General features: G+C 35.7%; 1 pseudogene; it reads left to right on the top strand.

Annotated features, from left to right (window-relative positions):
• The first annotated feature begins 206 nt into the window (after positions 1 to 206).
• LOC128247139 (U2 spliceosomal RNA) lies at positions 207 to 389 on the top strand (annotated as a pseudogene).
• The last annotated feature ends 6,866 nt before the right edge of the window (positions 390 to 7,255 follow it).

Genomic DNA, 7,255 nt, shown 5'->3' with positions numbered 1-7,255 from the left:
GAAGTTTGCACATAAAGACTCTTCCACAGACAGCGCATCATGCTGCTGCAATCATATGATGACGAGTCTTTACCTTTACTGTCAAAAGTGACAATAAAGGTGAGGAATCGCCTTCATCTACACGTGTGTGTGTGAACGAACTATTTACAAAACATCCCCGCTCGGCATATCCTCCCGTGCTCATTCTAAAACTTTATCACTTTGTAATTGCACTTTCAACATAAAGCGAACGTGCAGCATATGTTCTTATCACCCTTATATCTGATACGGCCCCTATTTGAGGCCATGAATTGATGTTTAGAACAAGGCAAAGAGTTAGAGGCTTGCGCCGCTTTTACCATGGATTGCTCTGGTATTGCAGAAAGTGCTGAATAAATAATTCTCCAAAATTCTGACTACATCCTTTTTCGTAATATATAAAATCTGTATACCACTTCAAACAATCCACACACACACACACACACACACACACACACACACACACACACAAATATAACGCAAAAAATGAGTAAATCGAAGTGATGAACGAAAGGAAAATTATATCAGAGAACTCATATATGTACCTAAAGGCATAAAGAGATATGTATGTAAGAGATAGAAAGAAAGTGTGTGTGTGCGCGCGTGCGCGCGTGTGTGTGTAGCATGAATGTCAGTATATGGAATTGATATTTTGGCAAATAACCATCATAATTAATATTGAGCAAGTAACATTGCGTATCTCAATTATTTTCTAAGAAAAAAAATTATGTAAATGGTTCATTCCAAATGTTCACAGAATTATCTGAATCTGCCTTAAACTGATAGAGAATATAAATGCATAGCTGTAATTGTTTTACATACAAGCATATCGTTTTACTTACATAAGTGTCTATACACATAAAATTGCTGTAGAAAGAGAAAACAAAATTTGTGTTTATCACGATTTTGCTCTCTGCTTAATACTAAATTTAGGCCGCTGATTCTAAACATGGTAATAGTTTTTCTCTATCACCAACCATTACCGACTTACAATTATAAATCTGATTCGTATTTTTTTTTTTAACTAGTTACAAAGTAGAAAATAGCCCTATCACCTCCATATCAAACAATTTTTTTTTTTTTCAGATCGTTTTTTAGAATTGTGAATCACCTTTATGGAATATGGCAAACAGTGAAAACAAAAATGTGACAGTTACATCCTATTATACAGATACCAAGTGGGTATCGCATAATATTGGGAAAGTGTCAAATGCTAGGTGGCATATACGGTACTTTCAAATGCCTATAAGTGACCAAGATGAATCTTGGGGCCCTCATTAAATATGTAGAAGTTATCAGCCTATTCTAGGAGAAGACGCTTAAGAGGTGAGAAGAGAACTATGTCATTTCCTTTTTAGAATATGCAGAGAACTGAAGAAACGCCACCCTTGTATTATAAAGTATAGTGAAATGAAGGAGAATAAACTCTTCGGAATCAAGACTAAAAAGAAAGGATTAAATAGGTTAAGATTTTAGTACTATTATGTACTGGAAAATATACATAATTTGCACCATACGTTGAATTTCGTGGAGATTTGTGTTACTGCCAAGACAGGAATTGTTTGTTCACAGTTCTTGGACTGAAGCATGACAACTGTTCATAGACTACCCAACACTAAATGTCTGTTACTGCACAACAGAGAAACGTATTCATCTCTAACTCTTCTAATATACGGCACAAATAAAAGGTTACGAAAATCTTCAGCATTATTTTCCAAAATCAACAATGCAGGGGTGCATAGAGATTTCAAGATGCTTGTCTTTATGCTTGATTTGCAACATCAATATATAAAATATTAATGTTTCCTTTATTTACGAGATAGGAGAGCTATTGGTGGTCATTGTATAAATTTCAGTAAGTACCACTACAGGAATTACAACCAGGAATGATAAACGATGATGTTGTCAGGAGGCCTCTTGTAGAGACTGAAAATGATTTATCACTTTATATAAGATTCGGATTGATAAAATAGGTTGTAAGCCTTATATTTTGAAAATGAAGCTTTTTGAGGAGTTACCTGTTTCCAAAGCTCTCTGAGATATCAATGCAAGATTGGCAAATTTGTTGGATCTCAAATGAATGATCTTCTGATGTCAGAAATCTCGGAAAAACGATGGGTAGTTCCCAAAGGGAAGCATAATGTGTATTTGGACTTTATTTCAAAGATTTATAAGAATTCACAAATATTCTAACTACAAGGAGCTATTGGAAATCCTTCTTAAAATAGTGAGAACGTGGACTTCCACATGCACGTAACAGTACATTTCTTGTATTCGCATCTTTAGTTTCTTCACGTAAAAATATTGAGATTACGTCTGTAAAGAGTACAGTAGAATATTTTATTATATCAGTGGAGAGAAGAAAGAAAGGTCAGAATACGGGGGCCTATATCTGGTTTTGCTTAAAAAAGATGAAAGTACGATTTTAAAAATTCGTTTAGTTCTTCTTAAGTTCTGAGTTTGTCAGTCATTTTTTTTGTCAAATTTATTAGGGAAATTTTGAGTTGATTAAACATAAAATTCTGAATTTTGTCAAACATTTTACTTTGAAAAATAGCTATTTGAAATAGTTCAAACAAATTAAGAAGGAAAATTATTTATTTTTCTCTCAACACCTAGCCAGGGCTGAAGGACGATATATCATATAAAGACATGAAATTATAAGCGATTACATTAAATTAGTATTATTTCCGAAAGCATCTCTTGTATGTAGAAATTAAACTCATTATTTTACCCAAGTACCAATACGTAATAGACACATCAAATAAATATTCAGGCAAGAAAATGTGCTACCTGGTGCAATAATAATATTTTCTAACATTAAACAATACATTATGTGGAAATGCTGCGTTAGATTTAATTGTCTCCAGTATTTTAATTTCTCCAGTATATATATATATATATATATATATATCACTACTCCGGAGTGATGGAACAAGTTGATCACGCCTCTAGTTGTACTCAGAATATAAAGTAGGTAACTAAATAACGCTAATAATAATCCATTCTATTATAGGTACAAGGCCTGAATTTTTTGTGCGGGGTGGGGTTATAGGGAGGTTACATTGACCCGAATGTGTAAGTGATCGATCTCAAAAGGATCAAAGTAAGGTCAACTTCGACATTGTTTGAACGCAGAACATAAAGACCAACGAAATCTCGCTAAGCACTTTGTCTGCCGTGTTAACGATTCTGCCAGCTCTCCACCTTAATAACATTAATAATAATAGTTCTAAGTGTCTGTCATTATGTTCATAATTAATAATTCTTAAATTAGCCATAATGCAACAAATTGTTTTAGATGTAGTGCAGTCGTTTATATCCACCTTAGTACTTTACTGACAAATATTTTATTGATTACCTGCGACGTTTGAAGGCATAGTTGGGTGTCACTATTAGCTATGACTGAGAAAGGTTTCTGTCGGATGGCAGATCAGCTTTTGGATCTCTAACGTTTTCGGAGTTCCGACTGTTGATCTGGAAATGTCCATCTCCATAATATTATTGTCTTCGCTATTCTTATCGTTTAGCTTCTCTAGCCTTTCTAGGCAAAAAGCTCTTGAAAGACTCTGCTTTTTTCCTTTCAACAACCAGTAGCATAGTGTATCTCCGAAACTCCAGGATATTTTTGTTACGTTGAGGTGTCATGAATTGTAAGTCCATTGAGACCATTACTAAAATTTATGGCAGTGTTGATCATCTGCTCATATTTTGTCACAAAATTAAAGGATAACGTCATCACCGATTGCTTTTACAATGACGCTCGCATTCCAGCATTTCATCGTTTCAAATATTGTAGCATTAGTTATTGAGGAAGCGTGACACTAAATCAGCTGGTCTCTTCGCCTAGCCCTCGTTAAAAGCAATACTTATCATACGACAACCCCTTCCTCTCCCGATTTAGAAGATCTGGCACCAAGTATCGCTTATACATTTATTTATTCCCCTCAAGGGGTTAAACATAGAGGGGACAAAAAGAGACAGACAATGGGATTAAGTCGATTACATCGACCCCAGTGCGTATCTGGTATTTATTTAATCGGCCCCGAAAGGATGAAAGGCAAAGTCGACCTCTGCGGAATTTGAACTCAGAACGTAACGGCAGACAAAATACCGCTAAGTATTTCGCCCGACGTGCTACTTCTTGTTCGAATTTTGTGTTGAATGTAAGCAAGATAAACAAAAAAAAAGGGGTTCATAACTGTGCCCTGTTTGAAAGAAGGAATAAAGGGAGCTTCACACTTGTCCTTGTAAAACTTACACATGATACGACGAAGAAAAAATACCCAATGTTTGGAAAAGATAAATAAGATGTAACAGGTCATCCCATAAGTTCTGTCTGATTTTACCTTTTTTTAAAATTGAATGAAATTTAATAGTATTTTAGAATGTCTGATGGAATTAAATATTATTTTTATGCATTTGTGTACATTTAAACTAATTAAATATTATTTTACAGAAAAATAGAATTAAAATTTCTTTGATTAAAACACTTTCTAACATGGAAGTATCCAAAGAGCATTTAAGGCACATAATGCTTTATGAGTACAAAAAAGGAAACTCTGCAGAAGCGACTCGAAACATACACTCAGTTTATGGGAGAGAATTTTTGAATGAAAGAACTTGCAGAAGATGGTTTGCAAAATTCGGAAGTGGAGATTTCAGCCTTGAAGATGAAGATCGAACAGGACGTCCAGTTTTGGAAAATGGGTTCCTCATGAATTGTCCGAAAGCAACCGCAAATCCCAAGTTGACATCTGCTCTTCTCTCCATTCTCGCGAACTCATTTCACCCTATTTGGATAGACGTGTGACTGGTGACAAAAAATGGATCTTCTATCGAAATGTTAAACGTCGTAAAAGGGAAGAGGCTCAACCACAACCGAGAAGGGAACTTCATGTGAAAAAGGTTCTTCTTTCTATCTGGTGGGATTGAAAAGGAGTAATTCACTTCGAGTTGTTACCACCTAATGCAACAATCAATGCTCAAGTCTACTGTCAGCAATTAGAGCGTTTGAACCAAGCTTTGAAGAAGAAAAGACCCGATTTACTGAATCAAAAAGAAGTGATGTTTCATCAGGACAATACGCGACCCCACAATGTAAAGATCACATCACAGAAGTTCGAAGAGCTTGGTTGGGAAAAAATTCCTCATCCACCTTATTTTCCCGACCTTGCTCCTTCAGACTACCATTTGTTACATAGTTTACAGAATCATTTGGGGGACATAACTTTCGCAAGCCAGGAGGAGGTCGAAACTAACATTTCAGAGTTTTTCGCTTTGAAACCAAAAGAGCTTTACATTGATGAGATTAAAAAGCTTGTAAATAGATGGAAGGAAGTCATAGATAATCAGGAAAAGTACATTAATGATTAAATTTCAATTAAATATAACATTTGATCACTTGTTTTCTTTATTCAAAATTCGGACAGAACTTATGAGATGACCTGATAATTCAGGTTTTGGATACATAAGAAACAACTGCAACATCAATAATTATAATCATATACCCGCAAAGGGTTCGTAAATACAAAAGAAATAAACTTCAAAAGCGTTGGGTTTATAATATATATGATGGGACTATATTAGGTTAAATAAAAACGTCACGGTATTTTAACCCTGTTGTATTGTAGGAGTAGATTCGAGGTAAATAACACTGAGGTGTAAATTTAAGAACGATTTCAGGTCAACTGTTATATCTAAATACGGACGGCTTGAAGTCTTTACACCGATTATGCACACGGAACTCAGTTTAATCAGGAGTCTAACGAGATTACAAAGATAGATAGATAGATAGATAGATAGATAGATAGATAGATAGATAGATAGATATTTGCGCATGCATACTGAGGAGGGTATGTAGAGAGGTGATAACATCATCGTGGCACTCCGTCGGTTACGACGATGAAGGTTCCAGTTGATGCGATCAACAGAACAGCCTCCTTGTGAAATGAACGTGCAAGTAGCTGAGTACTCCACAGTCACGTGCACCCTTAACGTAGTTCTAGGGGAGATTCAGCATGACACAGAGTGTGACAAGGCTGCCTCTTTGAAATAGAGGTACAACAGAAACAGGCAGAAAGAATGAGAGACAGTTGTGGTGAAAGACTACAGTAAGGTTCACCACCACCCCCTGTTTTAGCCTCGCGGACCTTTAGGTATTTTCGCTCAATAAACGTCCGGTCCAGGAATCGAAACCGCGATTCTATGACCGCGAGTCCGCTGCCCTAGCCACTGGGCCATTGCGCCTCCACGGTGATAACATACGTACATACATAAACCACAAATATATTCATCGCTTTTTGTTGGCTAGAATTCGTATCGGAAGTAAGCACGGTTGCTCATAATTACTAAACTTGCTCGGAAGAAATGGTACAGAAGAAATGATATGACATTTCACTGCGTCGTTTAGCGATTAACAGGATTGTTCCGGACTTATTCCGAAATCGTAAATTCACAAAACCGAATTCTCTAATTGGTTCGGCGGATTTACTATGTTACATGCACAAGTCCATTCAGTATTGTACAGAAATATCTTAATCTTCTAAAGTTTGCTGGCAGACATTAATCCTTTTGCCATTTCTGTAATCACTCTGGGAAAACATTATCTGCCTATCATGAAATGTCATTCTAACCTCATTTTATATAAACTAGCCCTTTCTCAGGTGATAGCAATGTCTGTTCAAATCCAGCTTCAATCAGATGTTTCTGGCACCAATTTATGTTAGTTTGTGAAAGGAGATCTTTTGTGAAAGGAGTCTTTTAGCTCGATCCAAAATATATCATTGACTCTCAAGGATGAAATCCTTCATTCTTCTACATCTTAGTGGGAGCATTTCCCTTCGTATCAGAACATTTATTATTATTATTATTATTATTATTATTCAGTAGTTTTATTTTTATAACGTGCTTTCACTTCACTACCGAGCGCAGCTCTGTGCGCCTTGGGTATGTGATGTGGTTTGCTGTGGTGCTCTTATGTTTACTGTATTGAAAGTGTTTTGCGTAGGATGTGTGCAGTACCCAGTAGTGCAATTTTCTGTATGTTATATATATTTGTAAGTCCTGCTATTTTTGTTATGTATTTGTCTGAATATTTTTTTATTATACCTAAGGCACCTACTATGATAGGAATTGTTTCTGTTTTTAGATTCCACATTCGAGTTATCTCTATTTCCAGGTCTTTGTATTTTGAAAGTTTTTCCATTTCTTTTAGAGAAACGTTGTCATCTGCTGG

This window comes from Octopus bimaculoides, chromosome 2 (genome assembly GCF_001194135.2).
Source record: "Octopus bimaculoides isolate UCB-OBI-ISO-001 chromosome 2, ASM119413v2, whole genome shotgun sequence".
NCBI classification, from domain to species: domain Eukaryota; kingdom Metazoa; phylum Mollusca; class Cephalopoda; order Octopoda; family Octopodidae; genus Octopus; species Octopus bimaculoides.
Note: the sequence above shows the minus strand (reverse complement) of the source record. Positions and strands in the feature narration are given on the sequence as shown.